The sequence below is a fragment of the Rhamphochromis longiceps genome, linkage group LG15 (assembly GCF_057381845.1).
Source record: "Rhamphochromis longiceps isolate RC_006_pf linkage group LG15, R_longiceps_female_GT1.1, whole genome shotgun sequence".
Taxonomy (NCBI): Eukaryota; Metazoa; Chordata; class Actinopteri; order Cichliformes; family Cichlidae; genus Rhamphochromis; species Rhamphochromis longiceps.
The window spans coordinates 27909488-27929539 of record NC_140571.1 but is presented as its reverse complement, the minus strand read 5'-3'; the positions used below and the strand labels follow the sequence as shown (position 1 = coordinate 27929539).

The 20052-nt window shown below is 47.5% G+C and overlaps 1 pseudogene; it reads left to right on the top strand.

Annotated features, from left to right (window-relative positions):
* The first annotated feature begins 8956 nt into the window (after positions 1-8956).
* On the top strand, positions 8957-18097 carry LOC146652840 (uncharacterized; annotated as a pseudogene).
* Positions 18098-20052: the final 1955 nt, after the last annotated feature.

Genomic DNA, 20052 nt, shown 5'->3' with positions numbered 1-20052 from the left:
ATCCTTTTGTGTGGAATCAAGTGTAAGTGAGCGAACAGGAATCCCAAATACAGCAATCAGAGGACAAGGATGAAGAGTTACCCCAAGAACAGTTGACATAATAGCAAAATACCCTGTCCAGAAACCTTGTAGCTCAGGACACAGAAAAAACATGTGGCTAAGGTGACAAGGAGAACCGTGGCATTTATCACATTTATTTTCCACTTCTGGATACAATTCAGAAAGTCTAGACTTAGAGAAATGCACCCTGTGTATGACCTTAAATTGAATAAGTCCAAGACGAGCACAGGAGGTGGAAGATCGTACCCTTGTTATAGCCTGTTCCCAAGACTCCTCATGTATTCGAATTCCCAGTTCTCCTTCCCATGTACACTTAAGCTTAACATTAGAGTGGTTACTAAAAGACAGAATAGCATCATAGAGTTTCGAAATGGTTCCTCTGTGATGAGGAACAAATGATAACGTAGTTTCCCACTGCAGTTCTGGAGCTAAAGAGGGGAAATTTGGGAAACACTTGGCAACAAAATTTCGAATTTGAAAATAGCGAAACAAATGGGTAATAGGGAGATTATAACGAGAAGACAAGTTGGGAAAACTATCGAAAACACCATCCACATATAAATGTTTGAACTGTTTTATACCCTTGTCACTCCACACTGAGAGTCCAAAATGTCGATGTCCAATGTCGAGTCCAAAAGTGAAGGGGGAAACAAATGGTTGTTGCTTAGAGGACCCGAGGAAGACGGCATTACAAAATTAAAGTGACGTCTAAACTGAAACCAGATTTTGAGTGTGTTAAGAACCACCTGATTATCAGTGTACAGAGAGGGTCTTACGGGTAAAGAGGAATAGAGCAAAGCCGGTAAAGAAGAGCCCTTACATGATGATAACTCCAATTTACACCAGGAGAAGACTCCAAACCTCCCTCCACCCGCTCATTGTAGTGTTGATGCATGTGTGTTCTAAGGTGCAATTAAAACCCAGGAGGGCATGGAGCTACCTGCCAGAGAGCAGCAGGTAAGCGCATAGTCCCTCCTGCTAGCCTTCAATGTCTACGTGTATTTAAAATTGAGAGGTGGGCAACGACGCCAGGGGTGAGGTGTACACCCTGATGGTAATTTGGACTCCGTGTATCGTGCCCACCCCCAAGATCCTATATGTATGTGTAATGAGAGTGTGAGTAATGTGAATGTCTAAGTTGTGGGATAAAATTGAGGCAGAGGCAGCCAGAAGGGGACGGGGGGGGGGGTAGCCTCCTCTGCACCCTGGTGACATACCCCTACTCCAAGACCCTGCATGTGTGGGTGGTTGTGGTGGAGCGGGAAGAGGGAGGCAGCTGGAGATGGGGAGGGAAGGAAGGGAGGGGCAGGTGACCCCTCCCTGGGGCCAGCTCCCCCGCTGACCCCAGTAGGCACTCCCATACTCCGCGACCCGCCAGGGAAAGGGGGCCCAGGCCCATCCAGACCGGGGCCCAGTGCAGCAGCACCCCCGGGCCCCACAGAGCCCGGGACTGTCCACCCAACCCCACCACAGAGAAAACTGCACCCACCGAACCATCCACTCATCTTCCAGACTACATGAGACAATAGACGCCCAGGCTGAGATCTTCCTCCACCTCTCCTGTATCTCCCCCTCCTGCAGAGAGTTCCTGAGGAGAGGAAAGCTCCTGCAAGGTGTGACAATCTCCCCCACCAGTTGAAGAGCCCCCCAGGTGGCTCGACGCACCGGCGGCACCCTGCGCCAGGGATGGGCCCCCATGCACCCACTCGCCCACAACCCCGGCAACACACAAACCAGGACCCAAGGCCCCGAGGCCCGGCCAGGGCCCCAGCCCAGAGACGGAGCGCCCCCAGAATCTCACGCCCATCCCGGACCCACCCAGGGGCAGCCAGGCTACCAGGTTAGTAATCCACGTCCGTCAGCACAGACCCTCCCCTAGCCCCGCTGCACGCAGCCACAAGGAAACAGTCACCCGAGAGCCAAAAGAGCCCCCAACCGGACATGACCGCTACCCCGGGTTGAGCCCCCCAAGGAAGATGCCTCCGGTGAACCCCCCGACGCCCTAAGCCTGTCCCTACCCCCACACCAATCACAACAGTGAAGGCGGGACCAAACTATGACCCCCCACCCCCACTAGGTGATGGAGCTGATCAAAGGAGCCCAGAGCAATTGATCTGATGTGGTGGCAGAGGCTGTATCAAGACTAATGTAATCTAATAGATAATTTCTATATTGGTTAGAATTAAGATTATTTTTATTTTTCCAGTTCATGAGGACCGTTTTCTTGGCTATGCATAGGGCAGTGAAAACCATATGGGCTATATTCTTTTCTGAAGTGACATTATCTAAGCTGCCCAACAAACACACTAAGGGGGAAGTTGGAATGTTACATTTCAGACACTTCGATAAGTCTTCACATATCTCGCGCCAAAACTTCTGCACTGGTGGACAGAACCAAAGAGCGTGAATGTAATTGTCTGGTGTATTGCCTTGACAGTGTGAGCAGTTGTTGGAAGATGTAAAGCCCATCTTGAACATCCGATGACCTGTATAGTGCACTCTATGTAGTATTTTGTATTGTATTAATTGCAGACTGGGATTTTTAATCAATTTAAAGGTTTTTAAGCATACCTGAGACCAGAAGTTTTGGTCAAAGCTGACTGATAAATCTGCTTCCCACTTTGCAATAGGAAGGGATATTGATTCATCTAATTTAGAAAGTGTTCTGTATATTTTAGATAATAATTTGGGGGATTTAAGAGTAAGGAAATGTGCCACACTTGGTGGTGTTTGTAGTTCACCTTGACTGAGGTTAAATTTCTTTTTTACTATTGATTTAATTTGTTGATATTCTAAAAATCTTTTCTTGTTGATCCCATATTGTGCAACTAGTCTGTCAAATGGAATAAATTCTGTTCCCTCTAATATATGTTCTAAGTATTTAATTCCTTTACAACTCCATTCTGGGAAATTAATCATATTATTGTTTTGTAATATGTCAGGGTTATTCCAGATAGGTGTACGTTTGCATGGGATTAATGAAGACTCTGTTATTTTTAGAAACTCCCACCATGCTGTCAGAGAAAAGCTGATGTTGATACTTTTAAAGCATTCGTGTCTTTTGATGTTTGAGCTAATAATAATAATAATAATAATAATGGATTGGATTTATATAGCGCTTTTCAAGGCACCCAAAGCGCTTTACAATACCACTATTCATTCACTCTCACATTCACACACTGGTGGATAAATAAATGGTAGGTCTGAAATCTCTAGATCCTTGCATAGTGCCTGTTCGACATCTAGCCAGGGCTTATCTAAGAAGGTATGTTTTAACCATTCTGAGATGAACTGAAGCCTGTTGGCTAAGAAGTATTGGTGAAAATTAGGCAGATCTAATCCTCCTCTATCCTTGGTTCTTTGCAGCGTTTTTAAGCTTATACGCGGGGGTTTATCTTTCCAAAGGAATTTGGAAATATATGAATCCAGAGATCTGAACCAATCTTGTGATGGTTTGTTAGGGATCATCAAAAATAAGTAATTTATTTTTAGCAAGATCATCATTTTTATAGTGGCGACCCTTCCCATGAGTGATATGGGTAAAGATTTCCATCTAGTCAGATCGCCTTCTACTTTCTTTAGAAGTGGGATGTGGTTTAATTTAGTTAAGTCTGAAAGCTTAGGAGAAACATTAATACCTAAATATTTAATATTTCCAGATTGCAGTGGGGCAGAGGAAGAATTATGGAAGGAGCAGTTAATGGGGAGAACTGGAGATTTTGGCCAGTTAATTGAATAATCTGAAACTCTTGAAAACCAGTTTATTAAAGTAGTTACCTCAGAGAGGTTGGTTTGTGTGTTTTGCAGAAAAAGCAACACATCATCCGCATAGAGACTGATTTTATGTTCTATGTTCTTACATTTTATGCCCTTAATTGTTGTAGCCTGTCTAAATGCTGCTGCTAGAGGTTCGATAAAAATTGCAAAAAGTGAAGGGGAGAGTGGGCATCCCTGTCTGGTGCCCCTCAGGAGACAGAAGCTGGAGGATGTCTGGTCATTTGTTCTGATACGAGCTGTTGGGGAATTGTATAATATTCTTATCCAGTTTATGAAAGAGTTTCCAAAACCAAATTTGTGTAAAGTTGCGAATAAAAATTTCCAGTTAACTCTGTCAAATGCTTTTTCTGCATCTAGAGATAATATTATGGCTTCGATGTTTTTATCGTATGAGTAGTCTATTAAATTAAGTAATCTACGAGTGTTTGTTGAGGAGTGCCGACCTTTTATGAAACCAGTTTGGTCAGGATGAATTAAGAGGGGGGTTATTTTCTCTAATCTCTTTGAGAGAGCTTTGCAGATTATTTTAAGGTCTACATTTAAAAGAGAAATTGGACGATAGCTTGAGGGAAATAAAGGGTCTTTGCCTGGTTTTAGCAGGAGACTAATGTTGGCAGAATTCATATTTGGTGGTAGTCTGCCATTTTCCTCGATTTCCTGCAACATTCCGTGGAATACTGGTGCCAGAATTGTCCAGAATTCTTTGTAGAATTCTGCAGGGAAGCCGTCTGGACCTGGAGCCTTACTATTGGGCATACTTATCAGGGCTTCCTGGAGTTCACTTGGCGTCAGTGGCGAATCCAGTTCCATTGCTTGACTGTCTAGTAATTTTGGAAGAGTTACGTTGTCAAGAAACAGATCAATTTCATTTTTAGATGGGTTTATTTGTGGTGAGTATAAAGTTTCATAGAAATCCCTAAAAATGTTGTTTATTCTTCCAGGATCATATATTGTGTTCCCCGATAAATCTTTAGCAGCACATATAGTTGTTTTTTCTTTATTTATTTTTAACTGGTTAGCTAGAAATCGACCTGATTTGTTACTGTGTTCAAAATTCTGCAAGCGAAGTCTTTGTATAAGGAATTGTGTTTTTTTATTAATAGTTTCATTTAATTCTAGTTTTGTCTTGCGTATTTTGTTCAATGTTTCCTGATCTTGGTCGCACGCGTAGGCTTCTTCTAGTGATTTGATGGTTTTTTCTAATTCCTGAATATTTTTGTTTTCTTCTTTCTTTTTGTGTGATGAGAAAGAAATTATTTTACCTCTCATCACAGCTTTCCCTGCTTCCCATAGAACAGAAGCAGATATTCCGGGAGTGTCATTAAAGTCTAAATATGAAGTCCATTCCTTTTTAAAATATTTAATAAAGTCTTCATCTTTAAGCAATGATGTATTAAATCTCCAGCTTTTACTTGGCGTAGTATTATTCTTGTGCATTAGTGTTAAAGATACAGGAGCATGATCGCTGACAGCTATAGGATGAATCTCAGTGTCTGAAATGTCACTCAGCAGTGAGCTGCTGACCAGAAAATAATCCAGACGAGAGTAAGAGTGATGAACATGCGAGAAAAAAGTATATTCCTTACTGTTGGGGTGAAGGGAGCGCCATGCATCGCGAAGGCCAAAGTCGCTCATATACTGTTTGATTATATTTGTGGATTGCCAATTGCGCTGAGTTCCTGTTGTGTTGAGCCTATCCATTTCTTCATTTAATCCAAGGTTGAGTATGCAATCGAGGTGTTCAGAGAGTGTACTAAAAAATCCGTGGAAGAATGAGGGTTCATCAACATTTGGACCATATATACTTACAATACATAGTTTTTTGTTCAATATTGATAGTTTAATAATTAGAAATCTACCCTCTGGATCTATAACTGTATCGAGTACTGTAAAATTAACATTTTTATGTATTAAAATTGCTACTCCCCGTTGTCTAGAATTATAACAGGCTGCAAACACGTTAGGAAACTCAGGTGTTTTAAGTTCGTTTAAACCTGTGACAGGTCTGTGAGTTTCTTGTAATAAAACAACATCTGCCTGTAGTTTTTTAAGCTGGTTAAATATCTTTAACCTCTTTCCTCTGGTGCCAGCTCCATTTACATTCCATGTGACAAACCTCAGCATGCCCATAATTGTGTGTGTATGTCTAATGATGTATGCTGGGTGTTTTGTTTAGACAGGTGGAGAGAATGTGGAAACATCCCTTGTTTGTAAATAGAAAGAGAGAGAGAAAAAAAAGTGTGGTGAGAGGCTCCATAAGTCTGACTATGTGTGTGAATATTCACTAATATGAACAAGCGTGGCTTGTGTTATGTGTCCTGCAAGTCTGTGCGTGCTGTGAGGCTGTTTTGAATGTGTTGCCGTTGAGCGGATGTGTTTGCGTGATCATGGTGTGAAAATATGGAGAAATAGAGGGTGTTGTTTGTAGGTGAGTGGGGAAGTAGGTGATCACAGCAGTGAAAGACAAGAGAAAGAAAGAAACCACATGAACTGTGAGCAACAACAAAAAAAAAAAGAAACGAAATGGAAACATTCCAATTAAAGTAATGACGGAGGGTGACGGTGTTATATCTGCTATGACATCATATTGATATTACTAGGTTAAACCCATGTTAAAGGGGAAAGTGTGAATGAATAAGAAAAGAGTGTAGTGGGTTCTTATCTGGAGTGCAGTCAATATAACCACAGTGTGGTGCCGGGGTCGCGGTAGAGCTGTCCGTCCACGTAGAGCCGGTCCACGGCGATGACAGCACGGGAGCCTTTCTGGATGAAGCTACGTCGAACTGGGAACAGGACCTTGCGTCGTTCCAGGATCTCTTTGGGGAACTGGTCGTTCACGCTGAAGTCCGTTCCTTTCAGCTCTCTGCCGCGACTCTTCACCTGTTCCTTCTGTTTGAATTGACCGAATTTGGCCACAATAGGCCGTGGTCTCCCGGTCCGCGACCTCACGCCCCCCAAGCGATGCACTCTATCGAAGTCGATGTTCTTTACGGTGTCTTCCGGCAGCTTCAGGTGGATTTTAATGAAGCTTTTCACCGTTGCCTCCGCGTCCTCTCCGGCAGATTCTGGAATACCAGAAAACACAAGATTATCTCTCATGCTACGGGCTTGTAGATCGATAACGGACTCTTTTATTTTTTTATTTTCAATGTTTAGCTGGGTCACGTTATCGGTGAGAGATTTGACCGACTCCCGTAGCGTGGCATTTTCAGCGGCAAGCGTTTCCACCTGCTGCTGGCTGAATTCCAGGGATTCTCTCAGAGATTTAAATTCCCGGTGTAAAATCTCCACCAGGGACAGCCTCGCATCGAAACTGGACAATCGCTTGTCGATTGACTCCAGGATGTCTGCGATGTCTTTGCCGGCAGGCGATGTTGTACCGGGGGAGTCTGCCGGGCGACATCTCTTCGATGACGGCGTCTCAATTTTGGCCGGGGAAGATGCACTCTGGGCCTTCTTCATTACTAAATCTTGAAAACAGCGGTCGATGTAATCTTGGAGAGCGTCTAAACTCTCCCCATTGTCCTCCAGGGTGTTAGAGATGATAGGACAGATGTTGTTAGTTATATGACAATTGATTAGTATATTTGGTAATACTGAAGCTTGAAAAACCTTTGTTAAACTCTATGCTACCATTTGCTTTTTTTCCCGCCAAATCTCCGGCGTCTGACGTCACCTACAACATGGGTCGCTTACCTTACTCGTCACTTCTGTCACTTACCGTCCTAAGAGATTCTACACACTGTTGACGTCTGGATTTTTAATTCTTAGTGACTCTTATACCGTGGCAGACGCCACTGGACTTTTAATGTTGTGTTTTATTGATTTTTACTGTGTTGTCCCCTGGCCAGGGTTGTTTTAATTCATTTTATATTTTTAACTATTTAAATATAATAAATTATATTTTAACTATACAGTTTTTATTCGTGTGCTTTCCCTTGGCGGCTCCACTGCTCTGTCCGTTTGGAGGAAGGTTTCCCTCCTTTAAAAAACACTGTGGAAATAAAATCACCTTCGCTCCGTTACATAATTGGCGTTGTCGACAGAATACGGAGTTAAGAGCAGTTGGGCTAGTCAGGGGAATAGCAAAGATGATGATGCCTGTATATCCCGGAGCCCCGTGGCTGCCGAAATTTAAAGGGCCTGATCAGGATGTGCAATATCAGGATTGGAAGGAGCAGATGCAGGGGCTGCTGGGATCGCAGGATTTGCCTGAAGTGAGGAAAGTTGCTATTGTGTTGGGAGCGCTAGCAGGTGAGGCTAAACGTCAGGTCAGTGTTCTTGAAACCAGTGAAAGAGACCAAGTACAAAAAATCTTTTCTTTTTTAGACTCTTTATATGGTGATCGTGTCCCCACCCCAGTTCTTAGGTCACAGTTTTTTAGTTGCACTCAGAACCCAAGTGAAACCGTATCTTCATTTATTTTGTGGTTGAGAGAATTATACTGTAGGTTGCGAAAGCATGATCCAGATAATGTCCCCTCTGATGCAGCCCTGCGAGATCAATTGTTGCTAGGATTGCGGGAGGGCCCTGTAAGTCAGGCACTGAAAGTCTATGTGCGGCGTAACCCAGATCAAGATTTTGCTGCCATACGCCAGGAGGCACTGCTGCTTGACTCAGAACATGTACAGCCCCAGTCTGAGGTAACCTGCCTGTCTGTAAATAAGTCTCATGCTCCTTTTAAGGTTGAACAGAAAGAAGATTGGAGACAGGTGTTAAAGCAGAAGATACTGGAGGACGTCAAGGCACAAATGAAGGGATTGGCACAAGAGCTAGTAAGAGAAATTAGAGGCTCCACTCAGCCAGCTGTAGCTACTCTTCCGCCTGCACCTCAGTTTAGGAGAAGACTGCAACAATTAAATGCTAGCTGGGATGCACAAGGTCGGCCTATCTGTCGGAGGTGTAAACAAGCAGGACATATAGCTAGGTTTTGCCGGACCTCCATTTCTTCCCAGCCAAGTTTAAACTAGATGACCCTGCTGCTGAGGTCCGAGGGGCGGGGGCTTTTGGTTCACCTAAGCAATTAAGGGCCACAGAAACATTTATTGGGCGGTGTCCAACAGTGAAGATAGTGATCGAGGGGGTGGAGCTTCAAGGCTTGTTAGATACAGGATCACAAATGACTTTGATACAGGAGAGTTTGTTTAATGAGCATTTTTCCCAGGCTAAGCTTGAGAAAACTCCAACTGCCTTTAAGCTGAGAGCCGCCAATGGTCTGGAAATTCCCTATACCACCTATGCTGTCCTGGACATGGAAAAGGAAGGTGTTAAGGTTCCTGGACGCGGGGTTGTGGTGGTAAAAGATGACCATTGTACGCACCCACTGATTGTTGGAATGTATTTAAGTGGCCGGAAAAGACTGTTCCTGTCCCACAGCAATTAACGAATCAACAGGCCTGGAGGACTGCCTTCGCAACATGCAGACGGATAGAAGCAAGTACAGTGGAGGACGGAATGGTGGGGTATGTACGGCTAGCTGGCCGACGCAAAATTAAAGTTCCCCCGAGGAGTGAAATAATGGTGTGGGGCCGGGCTCAGATGGGTCCACAAGGAACAGATTATTGTGCCCTAGTGGAGGCACTGCCTGAAACCCCTGATGTGGGGGTGGCGAGAACCCTTGTCATGGTAAGGGTGATGTCATCTGCTGGGTTCAAAGCCGAGGGGACATACCTCCAGCTGGCGGCCTCAGTCAGCTCCTGTATTTCGGCAATACGAGTACTTACAAACACTTTATAGTGGCAGGACTCGGACTGGATCCAGTTCAACACAGTGGTAGAATCGGTCCATAAAGTAGTCTCACTAATGGGCAGAGTAAGCTCACTGAGGAGGAGTCTAGACAGTTGTGCCCCAGCCAGTACGGCACACAGCTCTAAACGGGGAATTGACAGTTTCTTGCGGGGAGCTACACGTGATCTGGCCATGATAAAGGCAGTGTGGACCTCATGTTCTGCCGATTTAAATCTCAAATATGCCACTGCTCCGTAAGCACTCTCTGACGCATCACAGAATACATGCAGCTGGAAAGTTCCCTCTTGGGTTGCTGGGGCTGTGTAGCATCTAGGCAGACAGATTTCTGGTAGATACTGTAGCTCACTCACCCACTCTTGCCATCGCTGGAGTAACTCGCCCTCGATGGGATCATCCCAGTTCCTGTCGTTCTGCCACAGACGTTGAACAATAACCTTTGCCCGGGTCGTGAAGGGGATATGAAACCCAGTCGGTCGTATTGAGAGGCGAGGATGCTGTAGATGTTTCTCATGGTTCACTCCTGAGGAACCACTGGCCGACATCTGTAGGCGATCTGGTCTGTGGAGCAGTGCCATGCCAAGCCTAAGGTTGGTTCTTGGGGATCTGGTTGGTGTTCAGTCAACCACAGCTCGCAGGTAGGGGACTTTGCTTCAGAGGGGAGATGAGCAATGGCCTCTGGGTAGTTACTTGCCCACCGTTGGATTTCGAAACCACCAGTAGATAGCAACTCTCTGATGTTATCGACAAGTGGTCGTGCCTGCAAAGCAAAGGGCAGAGATTGCAAACAGTTATCAACATAAAATGAGCGCAGCACTGAGTTTAGTACTTGTTCATTGCCATCTTTATGATCCTGCACATGACGCTGAAGGGCATACGTGGCACAACAGGGGCTGCATGTGGTTCCAAAGGGCAGGACACACCACTCATAAATGTCCGGGCTCCGATCTCTTTCCATATTTCTCCACACGAATCTCAGCAGGGGCCGGTCATGCGGAAGAAGCCGCACCTGATGGAACATACCTCGTATGTCCCCACTCACAGCAACAGGGTGCTCCCTAAATCTCAACAGGACACCTATTAAGGATGGACCGAGAGTTGGACCTGGTAGCAGCTGATCGTTAAGGCAGTCTTGCCTGTATTGGAAGGAACAGTTGAAAACTATCCTAGGCTTATTGTTATGATGCCCAATATGATACCTGAGGTACCCCTGAGCAAGGTACCGTCCCTACACACTGCTCCCCGGGCGCCTGCTTAGTGGGCTGCCCACTGCTTCACTGAGTGAATGGGTCAAATGCAGAGAAAAAACAAGTAATTTCCCCATGGGGATCAATAAAGTATCCATTATTATTATTATCATTATTATTATTATGATGGGGAATGAACCAGGATTCATCTGTGCGGTTTGCCTCTTCAGGAGTGAGTTTTCTTACATAACCTGCTTGTTCCAGTTTGTGTATTTCTGCATTGTACACAGCCGCTAGATCAGGAACTTTAATCAGGCGCTTCTCTGCAGACCGAAGGAGAGCCATCACTGCGCCATGGTCAGTTCGTAGTTTAGTGGAGTCTCTGCGGCGAAGCAGAGGAGTAGCATAGCGAGCTATTCCATCCACCTGTACACGTTCTGTGGTTTTCTGCAGTAACTCCAGTGCCTCTTTGTCTTGTTTAGAGCGAGTTACCTCTTTCTCTGATCGAAAGGGGAGCACATCTAACTGCCACAGCTTCTCAACGTTCTGTCTTAGCGCTTGAGAAGGAGTTGGTAACAGGGATGTGTGCAGACATGAAGCTTCAGTAGGTAGATGTAGAAAGGTAGCCGGTCCCTGGATGGCCCAACCGAGGTTAGTGTTGACAGCAACAGGGCTGCCTAGTGGACCAACTTTGACAGGTGACAGAGGGGTGATGAGCTGGACATTATCTGAGCCTATAAGAAGCATAGGCTGCACATCCTTAAATGCTTTGATGGGAACGTCGGCCAGATGTGGATATCTCTGATGGAGTATGTCCACTGGACAGGATTGTTTTGTCAGATTAAGTTCTTTAGCAGTAAAAACACATCTGATGTGATGTTTGATTTGGGGAGAGCTGGGTGCGCTTAGTTCAAAAGAAACAGATGCGCCTTGTAACTGTGACACCTCCTGCCTGATGGTTCGTAGTTTGAGGGACTCCTCTGTGATATTTAATTGCAGGTAATGAACCGCTGCAGATAGAACAATAGTCCGCTCTGATCCATCGTCAAGAATGGCGTAGGTGGACAGAGATCGCCCATTATTGTGGAGGGTAACTGGGACCACTTTAAGCATGACTCTGCCTGAATGAGTGACTTGGTCCAAATACACCATGCTGGAGGCTGTACTCAATGTCAGGATACTCTTGTTTGAGCAAGAGGCAGCTTCATGAAGGATCTGCAGGTGTTGTTCTCCACAGGTGGCACAAGGTTTCTTCAGATTGCAACTGTCAGGCTGGTGACTCCGACCACATCTCCAGCATCTCTTATTGTCATTAATCCACGTAATAATCTGTGTAGTACTCAGCTTACTGAAGTCAGAACAGGAACTCAAGTAATGTTCTGTACTGCTACAGAAGGGGCAGTAGGGCTTAAATTTCTCTCTTTTCTTCCCTTTCATAGGTTCTTTACTGTCAGTAGGGGCTGAAGTGGTATTAGCCATCGGTGTTGTAGGCTTGTCAGTGCCATAGTAGACTGATGAGGATGTCTTTAATGGTTGTGATGACTTGTCTCTACGATCTGAGCGGGGTTTATCAGATATGTAGCTTTCTGTAGCCCTTCGTGATATCTGTATGGCCTGTGACTTCCTCTCCAACCACTGTGCAAAGTCAGGGAGAGTATAGGTGTTAGCTGAGTCACTCCGCAAGATGCCCTTTGCAAGACAATATTCAGCAAAACTGTCTTGATAGGAGAAGGGGAGTTTACTCAAAAGCCGGTCCACATGGGAGCCACACTCTAGTTCGCTCTTAGCAGCTCCTTCCATGGAGTTTAGTAGTCCCACCAAACTACTAACTGATAGAGCAAAGTCTTCAAACCCCTGTGCATCTCCAGCTTTCACTGTAGGAGCTCTCAAAATGTTGTTAATTTCACCTTGGACTAATTGGCGTGGTTGTCCATAGCGCTGCTGTAGAGCCTGCATTGCTTTAGTGAAGGGCATAGGGTCATGCACATACCTCTTTGCAAGCTGAAACGCAGGAGGAAACTTTAGATGATCCAGCAGTACTTGGAATTTGTAATCCTCAGACAGATGTGGATGTGGTCCCAAAACTCCATCCAGACCTTTCTTCAGTAGCAGGAAATCACTCTCTTTTCCTGTGGTGAAGCGGATTAGGTTGGGTTTAGGGATGCCATAAGAAGAGGAAATAGCCATCTCCATCAAGTTCGGTCTCTGAGAGGAAAGCAGAGATGAGGAGTGTTGTGGGCTGCTCTGAATTACATCATGCTGTGAACTGACAGGTGGCGGTGCAGCTGGAGCAGGATGCTGATAGGTATACTGTGAGCTAACAGCAGGTGGCAGCACTGGTGTAACGTATGGCTGACTGAGAGGTGGGCCTAAAGTCCAAGGTGGATAACCTGGAGAGGGCATGCCAGGCGGCAGCGTGACAGGGTACTGCATAGTGCCAGGGATACTAAACTGAGCAGCACTGTGTGGCACAGACCACTGTGGGGTTGATGACTGCCAATTCAGGTCTCTTTGTTGATACCAGGGAGGACGTGGCTGATCTGTTGCTGTAAATGCAGACCGGGGTACCACTGGTGTTGGCTGAGCAGCTGATGGCATAGAAGAGTGGACGTATAGAGGGGGCTGAGGAATAGGTCGGTTAACAGGGAGAGTAGGAGCTGTTGACTGTAATATTTGAGGGTTATCAACATGATGAGCTGTGGAAGGGGAGGTCTGCTGTACAGTATGAAACTGAGGGCCAGGTATTACTGGAGATATGGGAGGGATGTTTTCTAGTCCGCCCATAGGAGGAGCTTGTGTAGGATTATTATCCACAGTTAGTAAAGGCATACTATGGCTCCGGACCTGGGTTTGTAACTGTACTTAGGGGGTTCTTTGGCCAAAGTTCAAAGACACTTGTATAGCGCTCTGTATCTCCCTCATCTGCTCCTGTACCTGAGTAACACACTGCTCCATCCTCCTTATTCTCTCCATCTCTGGTGAGCCGTCGATGCCAGCGGTTTGGTGTATTGGAGTAGCTGCGTTAGTATTCGGTGGAACTGGGTTAGTCGGCTGTAGGTCCAGATGAAGTCATCCAGATATCTTGGAGCCCTATGTGGTCTCCTGTGCTGGGCACCTGGTTGTTCTTCATCATATCGGGATGTCGGCATGTTAGGAAAAGCTGTAATTACTCCGGCTCGAAGGACCACTTGAACTGGACATGTGTGTGCTTAATAAACTGGCAAATTACAGCAGGATTTTCCTATCCTCGGTCAGAAGGCACAGGTGACTTATATGATGAAAGAGAGGGTCCACAGCAATGATAATTAGGGTTCCTTTAATCCAAAACATCTCCAGAAGTGAATTCGTGTGAGTATATGTATGTGTGTGTGGTTCTGTAAAATAACAGAAATTACAATTAGCAAACAATTAAAGTCAACCAAACTGGTCTAAATAATACAGAAAGGGTTGAACAGAAAGACTAATTCGAAAATGACTAAACACCACCCCCTGGTGGACACAAATGGGCTGCTGCACAGGGATAGACTCCATCTTTACTTTGGGCAGCTCAGTTCACAAGGGTAGCACCATTTTGGTCAAATCAGCGTGAATATACAGTGTCTCGTGGCTACACAAACCGCTGGAAAACTCTATAAAAGCATGACACAATGTACATAGGCAAGTATATGATAAGTTACAACCATAGAACAAACAAATACAAGGCACTTACTTATCATTCACGCACACGCACGACACATATTCAGTACAACAGCCCAGCTCCACCAGCGCTATCACGGTGAACCAGCGCAAACACAAACAAAGGATGGGAGGAATGTACCACCTTAGCAGTGGTTAGAGGGGGTCCGTGGAACAGTCTATATGCACAAATCGCAGGGGTTTTATACAAGACTGCTTTTACTACCCCAGTCGGGTTGTTTGAGTTCGAGCGGATGCCGTTTGGTCTGTGCAATGCACCCGCTACATTTCAACGGCTGATGCAGCACTGTTTGAGTGGACAGATTGCAGAGTCTTTATTGGTGTACTTGGATGACATTATCATTTATTCACCTGACTTTTCGTCTCATTTACAGCATTTAGATGAAGTGTTTCAGAGGCTGTGGCGTCATGGGTTGAAGTTACAGCCGAAAAAGTGCAAGTTCCTGCAACAGGAGGTGAAATTTCTGGGGCATGTAGTGGATAAGTGTGGTGTAAGACCAGACCCTGATAAGATTTCTGCAGTGATGGATTGGCCGGTCCCTGATACCATCAGACAAGTCAGATCCTTTTTGGGCCTGGCTGGCTACTACAGACGTTTTGTGTCCGGCTTTGCTAAAATCGCACGCCCTTTAAATGCAATATTGACAGGGGTCCCTGTGAACAAGAAAACAGACCGTCGCAAAGTGCAGTGGTCCCCAGAATGTCAAACAGCATTTGAGGCACTCAAAGCAGCTTTAACGCAAGCACCTGTTTTAGCATACGCAGATTACTCTCTTCCCTTTATTGTGTATACTGACGGCAGTGGTTGCGGGCTGGGAGCCATTTTGGCCCAGGTTCAAGAGGGCCAAGAAAGGGTAATAGCGTACACCAGCAGAAGCTTACACCACACGGAACGGAATGACGCCAACTATAGTTCCTTCAAGTTGGAGCTGTTAGCCCTTAAGTGGGCAGTTACCGAAAAATTTAAAGACTATCTGACTGGTGCACGATTCGTTGTGTATACTGATAATAACCCTGTGGCCCATTTACAGACTGCTCGCTTGGGCGCAGTAGAACAACGTTGGGTTGCCCAGCTGGCCTCTTTCGACTGCGAGATGAAGTATCGTTCGGGTAAGAGTAATATTAATGCTGATGCCCTTTCTCGATTCCCCACTGTCCCAGCAGAGCACCTGGAGGGGGCTGGATCAGAGCGTGGAGTCACTTCAGCAGCCATTGAATTGACCTGTGAGGTAGAGGGGAGTGACTGGGCAGAAGCACAAGCTCGTGATCCGGATATTCAAGTAGTAAAGCAACTTCTGGAAGCCCAGGTCGCACCCACAAAGTTAGAACATCAGACATTGTCACATGGTGTGCGACGACTCCTGCAGCAACAAAAAAGACTTTTTATTAAAGACGGAATACTGTGCCGTAAAGTGTTGGATGAATATACCCAGGAGACTCGTTATCAAGTTGTGTGTCCTAGTTCCAGGTGCCATGAGGTGTGGCGGAAGGCTGCTGCTCATGCGGGGGTAGATCGAACCCTCTCGGATACGGCAGCGGTTCTACTGGGTTAACATGGAAGCGCAGGTACGTCAGTTTCATCTGGGTTGTGTCCCCTGTAGTCTACAAAAAGAGAGGGTAGAACCTAGGGCTCCACTGCACCCTATTTCAGTCTCATACCATTTGGAGGTTGTAGGCATGGATTTTCTGTCCTTAGGCCGGCCAACTGACACTTATCAAAACATACTTGTGGTTACTGATCTGTTTACACGGTTCACTTGGGCTATCCCTACAATATCAAATCAAATCAAATCAAATCACTTTTATTGTCACATCACATGTGCAGGTACATTGGTACAGCACATGTGAGTGAAATTCTTGTGTGCGAGCTTCACAAGCAACAGAGTTGTGCAAAATACAATAATGTAAACCAAAATAAATATAAACCAAACAGCAGAGACTACAGTAAAGGCTTTGTGGAAGTATGTGATACAGCCGTGCAGTTGCCCAGGCCGACTCCACTCCGACTGTGGGTCTAATTTCAAATCTGCATTAATGAAACAACTCTGTGATACCTATGGTATAACTAAAAGCCGCACGACACCTTACCACCCTGCAGGGAATGGTAGTGTAGAACGTTTCAATCAGACCCTATTGAACATGCTTCGCTCACTAGAATCAGTTAGACAGAGTCAGTGGGTAGGAAATCTGCCAGAACTCATCCATGCTTATAACAATACTATCCATAGTTCCACAGGTTATGCGCCTGCCTATTTGATGTTTGGTCGACACTTGAGACTTCCTGTGGATGTGGCATTAGGCGTGCCCCCCCAGCAGGCGAGGCAGGATGTAAGTGAGTGGGTATATTCTCATCAACAGAAACTCTCCCTAGCTTACCGTTTGGCTGGGCAGAGGATGTATAGTGCGGCCTCCCAACACAAAAGCCAGTATGAGAAAAGAGGTTGTACCCTCCCATTGTTGCCCAGGGAGAGAGTCTGGGTACGTGACCGAAACAGACAGGGCAAAGGAAAACTGTGTTCCTGGTGGTCTCCTGAGCCGTATGTGGTGTTGGAACAGGTGGGAGATACGGGCTTAGTGTATAAGGTCAAACCAGAAAAGGGGGGTAACATACAAACTTTACATAGGAATGCCTTAAAAGTGTGCATTGCTCCTCAAACAGACTTTACCCCTTCTACGGATGTCATGGTCCGGAGTCTGCGACTCCGTGTTTATGTTTAGTCTATTAGTATTCTGTGGTTTTGGTTACCTTGGGTGTTTGTATTCTTCTGTTCATGTTCCTATGTTCTGTGTCCCCCAGTCTGTGTTTAGTTGGTGTGTTATGTCATTGCGTGTATGTGTTTCCTGTTTTATTGTGAAGGTCTGCGTCTTATGTGAGTGTTTTCAGTTTGCCTCCCTAGTCTCGTCACGATAATCACTCCCAGCTGTGTTCCCCACCTGCGTGTAATCTCCCTGTGTTCTCTGGGTGTATTTAAGTTGTGTCTTCTGTCATGGTAGTTGCTGGTTCGTCTGTGTTATTTCCCTTCCACCCTTCTGTGTTGATTCTCTGGTCATTCTCCCTGCATGTCACGTTCGTATTCCGCAGCCTGCAGTTTGGATCCATTATTATTCACACGGCTTGCCCCGGCAAACCGTGACAGTACGAACCAGCCACAACATGGATCCAGCAGACTTGCCCGGGGAGAGGGATCTGATGCAAGTCCAACGCCTGGTCGACTGGATAACCCACACCTCGAATACGAGAGCAAGGATCGTTGGGATAAATGGTATCGAGGCGATCCTCAACAGAAATCCCTATCTCCGCCAGGTCAGAGGATGTTTGGACTTATTGGCCAACTTGTATGAAGCCCGGGAGGCGGCGCAAGCTCGGGAACTGTCGAACTGGGTCCTGCAGCAACAAACTACAGCCACCCCGGAGCAGCCGCGTCTGCCTCACCTATTGGATGCGGTTTTTCCAGGCCCGTCGGAGCCCTCTGCGGGGAGGAAACGCCGATCGCGCCGCGGGCGCGTCACCCCACAGCCGGACGTTCGGACTTCTAATTCGCCGGCTGTGGTGAGTGAGGACTCTGTGTCTGTTCCAGACTTTGTGACTGTTCATTCAGGGGCTGTGTTTTGTGTGGCGGATGTCAACATGAGCTGCTTATCGCCTGTCCAGCCTCTCTCAGCTCAGTTAGCTCCCCCGCAGCCATTCTCAGCTCAGTTAGCTCCCCCGCAGCCATTCTCAGCTCAGTTAGCTCCCCGGCAGCCACTTTCAGCTCAGTCTCCAGTGTCACTTTCAGCTCAGTCTCCAGTGTCACTTTCAGTTCAGTCTCCGGTGCCTCCTTCAGTTCAGTCTCCGGTGCCACCTTCAGTTCAGTCTCCGGTGCCACCTTCAGTTCAGTCTCCGGTGCCGCCTGTAGCGCAGGCCCCAGTAGCTCCAGTGCCCCCGCTACCCGTAGCTCTGGCTCCAGCATTACCGGTTCCACTCATTCACTCCATGCAGGGAGAAAATTTAAGGTCCAGTCAGGGAGTTTCTCGCGCTTTAGCTGCTTCAGGCACCGTTCTGCACTCCAGGGCTTCCCCAGAGGCTAGGTCTCAGTCCCCAGCTGATTCTGGACCCCTGAAGATTAAGCAGCCCTCAGAGAACAACTCCGTGTCAGTGCTGTCTGAGCAGGGCCAGTGTTCAGCACAGCACCCATTGCCTTCGTGTCTGCCAGAGGACTCCATGCCTGCTGGCTTTGTGATGGCTTCTGCTGGAGGGTCCAAGGGGCCCGTCCAGCCTTCATCTCGTGTCTCCGCTGGAGGGTCCGAGGGACCGCTCCGGCCTTCGTCTCGTGTCTCCGCTGGAGGGTCCGAGGGGCCCGTCCGGCCTTCGTCCCCTGTCTCCGCTGGAGGGTCCGAGGGACCGCTCCGGCCTTTGTTTCCTGTCTCCGCTGGAGGGTCCGAGGGACCGCTCCGGCCTTTGTTTCCTGTCTCCGCTGGAGGGTCCGAGGGACCGCTCCGGCCTTTGTTTCCTGTTTCCGCTGGAGGGTCCGAGGGACCGCTCCGGCCTTTGTCTCCAGTCTCCGCTGGGGGGCCCGAGGAGCCCGTTCAGCCACCTGTCTCAGCTGGAGGGCCCGAGGAGCCCGTCCAGCCTCATGCCACGTCAGCTGGAGGGCCCGAGGAGCCCGTCCAGCCTCATGCCTCGTCCGCTGGAGGGCCCGAGGAGCCCGTCCAGCAGCCTTCCTCGTCGGCTGGAGGGCCCGAGGGGCCCGTTCAGCCACCTGCTGCAGCTTCATCATCATCCTCGCCTGCTGCAGCATCATCATCATCCTCACCGGCTGCAGCATCATCATCATCATCCTCACCGGCTGCAGCATCATCATCATCATCCTCGCCTGCTGCAGCATCATCATCATCCTCACCGGCTGCAGCATTATCATCAGCCTCGTCTGGTCCAGCCTTGGAGCCTTCAGCCTCATCTGGTCCAGCCTCAGAGCCTTCAGCCTCGTCTGGTCCAGCCTCAGAGCCTTCAGCCTCGTCTGGTCCAGCTTCATCCGAGTCTTCGTCCTCGCCTGGTCCAGCTTCATCCGAGTCTTCATCCTCACCTGGTCCAGCTTCATCCGAGTCTTCATCCTCGCCTGGTCCAGCCTCTGCAGCCTCGCCTGGTCAGGATCACCATCGCCTGAGTGGCCGCCGTTGCCTTCCGCACAGCCGGCCCCCGGACCCTCTTCGCCTGAGTGGCCGCCGTTGCCTTCCGCACGGCCGGCACCCGGACCGTCATCGCCTGAGTGGCCGCCGTTGCCTTCCGCGCGGCCGGCCCCCGGACCAGCGCTGTCGTCGCCGCCGTTGCCGTCCGCACGGTCGGCCCCCTGAACTCTTTTTGTCTTGGACTCCTGTGCTGGCCGGCCCCCTGACCTCTTCTGTTTTGGACTCTGTTTTCCTGTGCTCTGGTGTGCTTTTCTTTTGGTTTTGGACTCGTGTTTTTGTTTTTGTTTTTGTCTTTTGACCTTCTGGTGCTCCTGTTTTGTTTTGCCCCGAGCCCTCCGTCCTGGACCCCGCCGCCCGCCCTGGTCGGGTTGTTTTCTGTTTTTTCTGGCTGTTTTTTGTTGGGCTGTCTGGAGCCAGCCTT